The sequence below is a fragment of the Amblyraja radiata genome, chromosome 16, assembly GCF_010909765.2.
Source record: "Amblyraja radiata isolate CabotCenter1 chromosome 16, sAmbRad1.1.pri, whole genome shotgun sequence".
Classification (NCBI taxonomy): domain Eukaryota; kingdom Metazoa; phylum Chordata; class Chondrichthyes; order Rajiformes; family Rajidae; genus Amblyraja; species Amblyraja radiata.
In genome coordinates, this window is record NC_045971.1 from 171,737 (window position 1) to 184,057 (window position 12,321).

General features: G+C 46.7%; 1 protein-coding gene across 1 annotated transcript in view; it reads right to left on the bottom strand.

The window, feature by feature from the left end:
- The window catches only part of LOC116981755 (PSMC3 interacting protein), a 36,610-nt gene extending 33,727 nt beyond the window's left edge, over positions 1 to 2,883 (bottom strand). The window contains exon 1 of the mRNA XM_033034810.1: positions 2,870 to 2,883. The gene's annotated coding sequence lies outside the window, so the exon portion shown is untranslated. The remainder of the gene's footprint in view (positions 1 to 2,869) is intronic.
- Between the last annotated feature and the right edge of the window lie 9,438 nt (positions 2,884 to 12,321).

Genomic DNA, 12,321 nt, shown 5'->3' on the forward strand with positions numbered 1-12,321 from the left:
CAGGGAGTTTGAAGATTCCCTCAACACATGCGAAATACTTTCAGTTCACGGCTAAAATAGAGCTGCCAGCTCTCTGGAACTTAATTAGCCATCCTCTCTGGGATAGGCAAAGCGTCAAAGGCTGAACTGGCAAGTAGCATTATTAAATGACTTGCAGGTTCGTATTGTAAAAAATAAATAAATGAATAAATAAGAAGCAAAAGCTCCAAAAGGGAGCAGTTTGGCGACCCGACTTTGGGGAAGGCCAAGGCCGTAACGGCAAAATATGTCGAAAAGGAAAATTCTGGGCAGGAAGGTACTGCCTTATCATCCATTAAGGATATCATCTGTCGGCTCTCAAGACTGGAAAACCTGATTGAGAGGTTGATTGAAGGGAATGTGCTCCACACATTGGCGAGCGATACAGGTAGTTCCAGTCAGATCTCTGCGGCAGCAACCTGGTTCAGGGTTGCATTATGATATCTACCGCTCAGAGGAGGGGTGTTTTGAGGAGTATTACATGGTAGACTGACTGTGGGGAAGTCAACAGCGAACTCGAATTCCGTCAATAGATGGATGACATGCTTCAAGTCGAAAAAGGAGCTGCCGGCATTTGTAAGTATTATATTTATACTCTTTAACACCTCCACTGGCAGCTTGAACAAATGAAATTAGAATTGTCAAAGACTAACGGGCATAGCTTTAAGCTGAGAGAGCCGAAGTTTAAAGGAGATATGCAAGACAAGTTTTTATTCAGATAGTGGTGGGTGCCTGGAACGCGCTGCCAGGGCTGGTGGGGGAGGCAGATACAATAGTGGTGTTTAAGAGGCTTTTAGACAGGCACATGTGTAGGGAAAGGAGGAATATGGATCATGAGCAGGCAGAGGAGATTAGTTTACTCTGCAATCACGTCTGGTATGGATATTGTGGGCCGAAGGGTCTGATTCTGTACTGTCCTGTTCTATCTTGTAAGTACCTGCTTCCCCAACAAGTGATAACACAAGACCACTAATGAGGCCAAATTCAACACCAGCTGCAGAAGTACCGACAAAGCCCAAGGTCCAACGTCATCAATGTGTTAACATCAGTTATCTGTTGAGCACAACGAGGCAGATTAATTTTGAATTGAGAAACGTCTAATCCAAAACTCAATACTCGTAAGATGTCAACAAAGCTAATGACTGCCAAAGAGAAGAATCAGGTTTGAACCGCTGGGATGAAGGAGTTGTCTTGTAAGGAGCAATCTATTGGAAGCATTGCCTCAAGAAGGCAGCCAATCTCATCAAAGATCCACGTCACCCTGGCCACACTCTCATCTCGCTGCAACCATCAGGAAGAAGGTACAGGAGCCTGAAAACCAGGTTCAAGAACAGCATCTTCCCAGCAACCATCAAGCTCTTGAACACTGTACAACACTTGCCCCAGCAACTGTGATCTACTCTGCACTGCATCTTTGGCTATGGGCTTTGGTTTTGCGCTATTATGGTTATCTGGTATTACTGTTAATGATTTATAACATTATTGATTATTAGATATCGATGTGTGTGTTATTGCATTAATGGGCTTGTTAATCTGCAGCAAATAAAAATGTCAATGTTCCATTGCTGGAACATTTGACAATTAAACACTCTTGACTCTTGTGTAGGAAGGAACTGCAGATGCTGAGTTAAATCAAAGATTGACACAAAATGCTGAAGTAACTATCCATACACTTCCTTATCTATGTACCTCCCACTCCCCTGAGATCAGTTTGAAGAAAGGTCTCGACCCAAAACGTCACTCATTCCATCTCTCCAGAGATACTGCCTATCCTGCTGAGTTACACCAGCATTTTGTGTCACTCTTGACTCTTGAGTAGGTTGAACCTCTAGTCAATGGAGATCAGAAGAATGTTGGAACATGCTTGAAGGGTGGGGGGAAGGCAGAGGATATTATTTGGGTGACACTGAGGATATCCCTCCTCATGGAACAGTTCAGAGCACAGGGCATGGTGTCAGAATCAGGGATGGCCGTATAGCTTGAAGACAATGTAATTGGTCTTCTACAGATGCTCATGAACTTGAAAGTTGAGATAGAATTGTAGACTTGTATATCTGGATTGTGGATAGAATTGTTTAGGGCTGCATGGTGGCGCAGCAGTAGAACTACTGCCTTACAGTGCCAGAGACCCAGGTTCGTTCCTGACTACAGGTGCTGTCTGTACGGAGTTTGTACGTTCTCCCCGTGACCTGCTACGAGATCTTTGGTTTCCTCTAAGATGGTTTTCTTAGACCACCCCAAAGACGTACAGGTTTGTAGGTTAATTGGCTTGGTAGAAATGTAAAATTGTCCCTAGTGTGTGTAGGATAGTGTTAGTGTGCGGGTGTCACTGGTCGGCGCGGACTGGGTGGGCCAAAGGGAGCTGAGGTCAAGATCAGATCATCCATGATACAATTGTACTGTGGAGCAGACTCAATGGTCTGATTGACCAATTCCCACTTCTATCAACAATCTTAAGTTCTTACTTTAAATAATGTGTGTGTGTGTGTGTGTGTGTGTGTGTGTGTGTGTGTGTGTGTGTGTGTGTGTGTGTGTGTGTGTGTGTGTGTGGTCACGCGGGCTCGTGGCCGGAGTGACCGGACAATCGCTCCGCACGAGCTTCACTTGGCGCGCTGAAGTTTGGCGGGTTTCGCAGACGGACAGCGGTCTCCGCCAATCGGATGGACTGTCCACCCCATGACCCAACGCCGTGGCTGGTGCGAGGTCCAATGGTCAGCGAGGGGGGCGGGACATGGTGGTGTCTATAGAAGGTGGCGCTGTCCAGGCAGCGTCCACCAAAGACCATACAGCGGTCAGTCCGCGCTAGTATCTTTGGTGTCCACGAGTGGCCGGAGAAGAACCTCGACGCGCGCCCCCACGGCGAGTGGACAGCGGCGCGCTCCCGCCAGGGATTCTTCAAGATACAACCCATCGCTCTGGTCATCCCACTGGTCAGCGAGGCTTCACCGGCCGGACGGATCTGCGTTCCGGACACGACCAAAGACATCGCCCCTCTCCCAATTTAATAAAATATCCCCTCAGGGGTCACTCCTTCCTTCCTTCCTTCCCACCCGCCCTGTCCAGAGGAGCGAGGGGTGAGTATGAAGGGGGCGGGGAGTCTCTTGCTTGGTTCATTCTGCTCCATTGATGGTGTTCGCGGTTACACTCACCGGCGCTAAGTCCCCGCAAGTCCAGCTCCGCGCAAACATCTACAGGTCAGGTTGGCTCCGAGTAGATCCAGCGCCACTGGACCGCTCTGCGAGCAGCCTTGAAGACGATGGCGTGGGAGGGAGACCGCGACCGAGATGTGCTTCCAGACCGAGATCTTGTCGGAGATCGGTGAGCTTTAATCTCCTCGATAAGAAGAAAAGGAGCTGGAGGAACTCAGCGGGTCAGGCAGCATCTGTGGAGGGAATGGACAGACGCCGTTTTGGATCGTGACCTTTCAAGGCTCCATTCTAGTCTCCATTTAACAGGTCAGTTTCAGGGACAGCAGGTTGCAGAGGTTGATGGTCACCATGGATGGAATGACACATCGTTTAAGATCCCAAAGGCCAATCTTGCTCCACATTCTCTGTGACCGTCCACACCTGGCGCTGGAGAAGCTGTTGAGGAACAACTTGGTGGGACTTGTCGCCCTGGATCTCCTCCAGATGTTGTGAAGGGGAAAACATGAAACATCTGCCGACTGATGTGGTCGCCAGCTGTTTGCGAGGAACTTTCCCTCCAAAGACTTGCAGGAAAATGCCACTGGGGCAGATGATGAGTCAGAGCTGGGCGAGTTTGACAAATTTCTTAAACATTGTGGATTCTCCTGTGCAACACCAAGAAGGATTGGATAGCACGCAACAAAAGCCTTTCACCGTACCTCAGTACACATGACAATATAAACCAAACTAAACTAAATTAATCTAAACTGAACTAAGACAGATAAAATGAGCATCAGGAACTCGAGCGCCGTTGGTGTAAAACCATCGAATTTGAAGCCACATCTCACTCCGTCCCACAAAGGCCTTTTAAGAGCCACCCCGCCCGCGATCTGTTGCACGGGAGAATCCACAGCGTTTAAGAAATTTGTCAAACTCGTCGGACTCTGACTCATCATCTGCCCCAGTGGCATTTTCCTGCAAGTCTTCGGAGGGAAAGTTCCTCATAAACAGCTGGCGACCACATCAGTCAGCAGGTGTTTCATGTTTTCCCCTTCACACCATCTGGAGGAGAACCAGGGCCACAAGAAATCCCACCAAGTTGTTCCTCAACAGCTTCTCGAGTGCCAGGTGTGGACGGTCACATAGAACATGGAGCAAGATTGGCCTTTGGGATCTTCAACCATGTGTTATTCCAGCCCATGGTGATCATCAACCTCTGCTATCTGCTGTCGTCGTTAACTGACCTGGTGAATGGAGACTAGAATGGAGTCTTGAAGGGCCGTGATTCAAAACATCATCTGTCCATTCCCTCCACATATGCCGCCTGACCTGCTGAGTTCCTCCAGCTGTTTTTCTTCTGACCGATGAGATTGAGCCTCGCTGATCTGTTCTGGAGCCACAGGAAGTTCTTCCTCAACAGGTGCTCCACGTGTGGAAGTTTGCTTCAAACTTGGAGAAAGATTGGCCTTCTTGCAAAAGCTTTTGATTCTGTCCGCAGACGTGGCTCTACCAGGTATTGGAGACGATTGGATGTCCACCACGTCATCTAAACCTCACTCAGTCCTTCCACAAGAACATGCATCCACAGTGCAATGTGATGCGGCTACTTCGGACAGTTTCCCCGCGAGTAGTGGAGTGAATTGGGAGTATAAAGATAGTTAGGGTTAAGTTAGCAAGTACAGGAAAAGTTACAAAAGACTCCCGAATTAATGGGAAGGAAAGCTTGAGAAGGGAAAAGAGAGTAAGGTCAGGGCCAATAGTGACCGGTGTAAGAGGGGAGGTGAATACCGAAGTTAAAGTGTTCTATATTAATGTGCAAAATATAAGAAATAAAGTGGACGAGCTTGAGGCTCAGTTAGAAATTGGCAAGTATGATGTTGTGGGAACTACAGACATAGCTGCAAGAGGTCCAGGGCTGGGAACTGAATATTCAAGGGTATACGCCCAATCAAAAAGACAGGCAGGTGGGCAGAGGGGGTGGGGAAGCTCTGTTGGTGAGGAATGAAATTCAGTCCCTTGTGAGGGGTGACATAGAATGACAAGAAGTCGAGTCAGTAAGGATAGAACTGAGGAATTGTTAAGGTAAAAAATCCCTAATAGGACATCTACAGGCCCCCGAATAGTAGCCTGGATATAGGGTGCAAATTGAATCAAGAGTTAAAATTGGCGTGTCGTAAAGGTAATACTACGGTTGTTATGGGAGATTTCACCATGCAGGTAGACTGGGAAAATCAGGTTGGTACTGGACCCCAAGAGAGGGAGTTTGTGGAGTGCCTCTGTGATGGATTCTTAGAGCAGCTTGTATTGGAGCCTACCAGGGAGAAGGCAATTCTGGATTTAATGTTGCGTAATGAACCAGATTTGATAAGGGACTCAAGGTAAAGGAGCCATTAGGAGGTAGTGACCATAATATGAAAAGTTTTAAACTACAATTTGAGAGGGAGAAGGGTAAATCAGAGGTGTCAGTGTTACAGTTGAACAAATGGGACTATGGAGCCATGAGGGAGGAGCTGACCAAAGTTGTCTGGAAAGATACCCTAGCAGGGATGACAGTGGAACAACAATGGCAGTTTTTTCTGGGAATGATACAGAAGGTGCAGGAGCAGTTCATTCCAAATAGGAAGAAAGATTCCAAAGGGAGTAAGGGGCGACCGTGGCTGACACGGCAAGTCAGGGACAGTATAAAAATAAAAGAGAAGTATAACATAGCAAAGATGAGCGGGAAGCAAGAGGATTGGGTAACGTTTAAAGAGCAACAGAAGATAACTAAAAAGGTAGTACGGGGAGAAAAGATGAGGTACGAGGGTAAGCTAGCCAATAATATACAGGAGGATAGTAAAAGCTTCTTTAGGTAAGTGGAGAGGAAACAAATAGTTAAGACTAAAGCTGGACCCTCGAAGACTGAAAAAGGTGAATTCATTATGGGGAACAAGGAAATGGCAGATGAGTTGAACAGGTACTTTGGATCCGTCTTCACTAAGGAAGACACAAACAATCTTCCTGGTGTACTAGTGGCCAGAGGACCTAGGGTGACTGAGGAACTGAATGAAATCCACATTGGGCAGGAAATGATGTTGGGAAAACTGATGGGGCTGAAGGATGATAAATCTCCAGGGCTTGATGGTCTGCATCCCAGGGTACTTAAGGAAGTGGCTCTAGAAATTGTGGACGCATTGGTGATAATTTTCCAATGTTCTAGATTCAGGATCAATTCCTGTGGATTGGAGGGTAGCTAATGTTATCCCACTTTTTAAGAAAGACAGGAGAGAGAAAACAGAATTATAGACCAGTTAGCCAGACATCAGTGGTGGCGAAGATGCTGGAGTCAATTATTAAAGATGAAATAGCGGCACATTTGGATAGCAGTATAGGGCCTGTCCCACTTTGCGATTTTTATCGGCGACTGCGAGCGTCAGTGACTGACGCCCGTAAAACCGTCAAGTTGTACGACGTACACGCTGACGTATGCTGTCCTGCGGGTAACGCCCGGTTAGGGTTAGGATCAGGGTTAGGGACCACAGATGGGCAGTAAAATATTCTTCCTTCAATGCATGGATTTTAAACATTAATATATAAAAATTAATACAATAAAATCAATTGTGCAAATGAAAAGATGTCTGAGTTGTTCAGTTTTATTTACAGGTGTATTGGTCCGCTTTCAGATCCAATCACCGCCTAACTTTTCACAGGTTGGATTAAGTGAGTAGACTGCACTCCCGTCTTCCCCCCATCCCTCCTTCTCCACCCCCCCCCCCCCTTACCCTTCTCCTCTCTCCCCACCTTCTTCCCTCCCCCTTCCCCACTTTCCCCGATGCCCATTAGTGGACCCAGCCCGTGACCAGCGAATACCCACACACGCTAGGGACAATTTATACAAACCCTAGCCCTAACCATAATACTAACCATAACCCTAACTAACCTTAGCCCTAACTATGGGTTGATAGGCTTGGTATAAGTATAAATTGTCCCTGACGTGTGCGGGTGATCGCTGGTCGGTGCAGACTCGGTGGGCCGAAGGGCACTGTATCTCTGAACTACATGTGACACAGGGACCCCAGGGTTTGGACTCGAACTCCCAATGTTCTGCCTGCTCTTGGTAACTAAACTGTTGGCCACGAGTTGTCCCAGAGGGCAGATCTCTCTTCCAATTGTCTCTCCAAACCCCCAGAGGCAGCGGGCTTTTCAACTGGATACAGGCAATGTTCTCAATATACCAGTGCCACCCACCTGCTCCGGCCATTGGTTCTAAATACCCACCATTCAGACATCTTTTCATTTGCACAATTGATTTTATTGTATTAATTTTAATATATGAATGTTTAAAATCCATGCATTGAAGGAGGAATATTTCACAGCCCATCTGCGGTCCCTCACCCTAACCGGGTGTCACCTGCAGGACAGCATACGTCAGCGTGTGACAACATGAGACACCCAGATGTTGCCCCTGGATTGTGAAGATTCCAAAAGGGACACACCGCGCGTCGCTACATGTGTCATGACCCAACCGCGACGCGACAACCTCTATTCAGGCTGTCGCCAAAAATGTTGCCCAAGTGGGACTGGCCCTTAACAGGATCGGTCCGAGTCAGCATCGATTTACAAAGGGGAAATCAAGCTTAACTAATCTTCTGGAATTTTTTGAGGATGTAACTAGGAAAATGGACAAGGGAGAGCCAATGAATGTAGTGTACCTGGACTTTCAGAAAGCATTCGATAAGGTCTCACATAGGAGATTAGTGGGCAAAATTAGGGCACATGGTATTGGGGGTAGAGTGCTGACATGGATAGAAAATTGGTTGGCAGACAGGAAACAAAGAGTCGGGATTAACGGGTCCCTTTCAGAATGGCAGGCAGTGATTAGTGGGGTACCGCAGGCTTGGTGCTGGGACCGCAGCTATTTAAAATATATATTAATGATTTAGGTGAAGGAATAACAAGTAACATTAGCAAATTTGCAGATGACACAAAGGTGGATGGCAGTGTGAACTGTGAGGAGGATGTTATGAGGATGCAGGGTGACTTGGACATAGTGGGCAGATGTGTGGCAGATGCAGTTTAATGTGGATAAATGTGAGGTTATCCACTTTGTTAGCAAAAACAGGAAGGCAGATTATTATCTAAATGGTGTCAAGTTGGGAAAAGGGGAAGTACAACGGGATATGGGGGTCCTTGTACATCAGTCAATGAAAGTAAGCATGCAGGTACAGCAGGCAGTGAAGAAAGTGAATGGCATGTTTGCCTTCATAACAAGAGGAGTTGTGTATAGGAGCAAAGAGGTCCTTCTGCAGTTGTACAGTACCCTAGTGAGACCACAGGTACACAAAAATGCTGGAGAAACTCAGCGGGTGCAGCAGCATCTATGGAGCGAAGGAGATAGGCAACGTTTCGGCCTGAAACCCTTCTTCAACGTTTCGGCCCGAAACATTGCTTATCTCTTTCGTTCCATAGATGCTGCTGCACCCGCTGAGTTTCTCCAGCATTTGTGTGTACCTTTGATTTTCCATCATCTGCAGTTCCTTCATTAAACACCTAGTGAGACCACACCTGGAGTATTGTGTGCAATTTTGGTCTACAAATTTGAGGAAGGACTTTCTTGCTATTGAGGGAGTGCAGCGTAGGTTCACAAGATTAATTCCCAGGATGATGGCGAGACTGTCATATGCTGAGAGAATGGAGCGGCTGGGCTTGTACACTCTAGAATTTAGAAAGATGAGGGGATCTTATTGAAACATATAAGATTATTAAAGGTTTGGACACTAGAGACGGGAAACATGTTCCCGATGTTGGGGGAGTCCAGAACCAGGGGCCACAGTTTAAGTGGTAAGCCATTTAGAACGGAGACGGGGAAACACTTTTTCACACAGAGAGTTGTGAATCTGTGGAATTCTCTGTCTCAGAGGGCGGTGGATGCCGATTCTCTGGATACTTTCAAGAGAGAGCGAGATGGGGCTCTTAAAAATAGCAGAGTCAAGGGGATATGGGGAGAAGGCGGAAACGGGGTACTGATTGTGGATGGTTTGCCATGATCACATTGAATGGCGGTGCTGGCTCGAAGGGCCGAATGGCCTACTCCTGCACCTAATGTCTATTGAAGCAAGGTTGTGTCCCAGCTCCCATGCTGTTCGGCATCTTCCTCTCTGTCCTTTGTCTTCACGACTGACACAGAAGGAGCGAATCTTCACACTAGAAGCGACAGGAACTTCTTCATTCTAGCAATGCTGAAAGCCAAGACCAGGGTAAGAACTGTGCTTATAAATGTCCAATGGTTCTTTAATAGTCATATTTACCGAGCTAAAGTGAAATTCATTTCTGTATACAGTTTAATACATGTATCACCAATTCTCGCTAGAATTTAGAAGATTGAGGGTGGATCTTATAGAAACTTACAAAATTCTTAACGGGTTGGTCAGGCTAGATGCAGGAAGATTATTCCCGATGTTGTGGAAGTCCAGAACAAGGGGTCACAGTTTAAGGATAAGGGGGAAGTCTTTTAGGACCGAGATGAGAAAATCATTTTTTACACAGAGAGTGGTGAATCTGTGGAATTCTCTGCCACAGAAGGTAGTTGTGGCCAGTTCATTGGCTATATTTAAGAGGGAGTTAGATGTGGCCCTTGTGGCTAAAGGGATCAGGGAGTATGGAGAGAAGGTAGGTACAGGATACTGAGTTGATGATCAGCCATGATCACATTGAATGGCGGTGCAGGCTCGAAGGGCCGAAATGACTACTCCTGCACCTATTTTCTATGTTTCTATAATCACTATGACAAATCTTAAATAAGCATCTCGGATACGGTACAAGTGTATAACAGTAGTAGATTGAAATAGTAGACAGAGAGGCCAGGTTTGGTGCCATTTTTCAAGTCTCCGTTTGCAAGTGCTGTTTAGTAGTGTTGGCGGGGTGGGTGTTGGGGGGAAGAGGGGGGGGCAATTCTGGATTTAGTGCTGTGTAATGAACTGGATTTGATAAGGGGACTCGAGGTAAAGGAGCCATTAGGTAGTGACCATAATATGATAAGTTTTAATCTACAATTTGAGAGGGAGACGGGTAAAGGAGAGTGGGGTTGCGGGGGAAGGAGAGGGGTGTTGTGGGAGAGGGGGGGGTGCGGGGGAAGGAGGATGTGGGGGAGGGAGGGGGGCGGGGGGAAGGAGGATGTGCGTGGGCTGTATTTCTTGCTGTAGATTAACAAGCCTGTAATTACAACAACACAAAAATGCATTAATTTACACCAAAATGCATTAATTTATACTCACGATACTACTGTAAACATGTTTGTAATTCAACCAAAGACTCAGTCCATAGTTCTTCACAGTTCATAGATGTGGTTTGTGTCGGGCAGTGTTCAAGAGCCTGATGGTTGCTGGGAAGAAGCTGTTCCTGAACCTGGAGGTCAGGTTTTTTGGGTATCTGAACAAAATAATACGTGGTGCAATAACACACAGATAACTAATAAAATAAAAATACAGGAATTTAATAATTGAATGTTAGTGTAAAAAATATCTGTCGGGCAGCAAATGACGCAGTCCATAATATCTAATCGTTGTGGTTCATAGAAACATAGAAAATAGGTGCAGGAGTAGGCCATTCGGCCCTTCGAGCCTGCACCGCCATTCAATATGATCATGGCTGATCATCCAACTCAGTATTCTGTACCTGCCTTCTCTCCATACCCCCTGATCCCTTTAGCCACAAGGGCCACATCTAACTCCCTCTTAAATATAGCCAATGAACTGGCCTCAACTACCTTCTGCGGCAAGAGAATTCCAGAGATTCACCACTCTCTGTGTGAAAAAAGTTTTCCTCATCTCGGTCCTAAAAGATTTCCCCCTTATCCTTAAACTGTGACCCCTTGTTCTGGACTTCCCCAACATCGGGAACAATCTTCCTGCATCTAGCCTGTCCAACCCCTTAAGAATTTTGTAAGTTTCTATAAGATCCCCCCTCAATCTTCGAAATTCTAGCGAGTACAAACCGAGTCTATCCAGTCTTTCCAGTCATGTTGTGCAGTGTTCGAGAGGCTTGTAATTGCTGGGAAGAAGCTGCTCTTAAACATGGAGGTCAGTTTCCCTGCTTCTGTTGGCTTTTCACACTGGTAGGGCGTTGTGGATCTTTGATATTAGCTGCCTTTTGCAGGTAGCATCTCCTGTAGATCCCTTTGATGGTGAAGAGATCATCACCTGTGATGGACTGAGCAGTTTCTGCGTAACACATGCCTAACACCAACATCGTCACATTGTACAAGAACAAGGGAGTGCACCAACTACAGGGACATCTGACTTCTGAGTGTTACAGGAAAGGCCTTTGCCAGAGTGATCCTGCAAAGACTGCACAGACTCGCTGACCTGAGGCACAATGCGGTTTCCATGGAGGTAGATCCACACTGGACATGATCTTCTCCCTGCGTCAAATACAAGTAAAATATCAAGAGCAGCAAACCCCATTGTTCATCGCCTTTGTGGATGTTACGAAAGCTTAGAGGTGGTCATAAGTTTTGTGTGTGATTGCATTGATATGCTGGACCCAGGACAGATCTTCAGAGACATGGACAACCAGGAACTTGCAACATAACATTCTCCACCGCTGTGCCATGAATGAAGACAAGTTTGTGGATCATCGGCTTTCCCCTCCTGAGGTCATCGACCATCTGTCATGTTTCCTGTGATTGACCAGAGGACAATATCTGACGAGACCGCCATGGACCAGGGCTGGTACGCAGAAGCTTCATCACACCTGACCCTGCTGTGTTACTGAGGAAAATCTGGTGTCCCTGGGAATGTGGAGCTGATCTTCTGTAAACTGCCCTCAATGAAAGACCATGATGGAGATGTGTTTTTAGAGCTCGGCTGTCAGCGAAGGTGGAGCAGAAAACTGCTGGAGGAACTCAGTGGGTCAGGCAGCATCTGTGGAGGGAATGGACAGACGATGTTTGGATCAGGACCCTTCAAGACTCCATTCTTGTCTCATTTACCAAGTTGGATTATGATGACAGGAAATGGCCAAGAATGATGATCACCGTGGACTGGAGTGACAGATGATTGAAGATCCTGAAGGCCCAATCTTGCTCCACGTTCTCTGTGACCATCCACACCTGGAGCTGGAGAAGTTGTTGAGGAACAACTTGATGGGACTTCTTGTCAACGCGGATCTCCTCCAGACAGTGTGAAGGGGAAAGCAT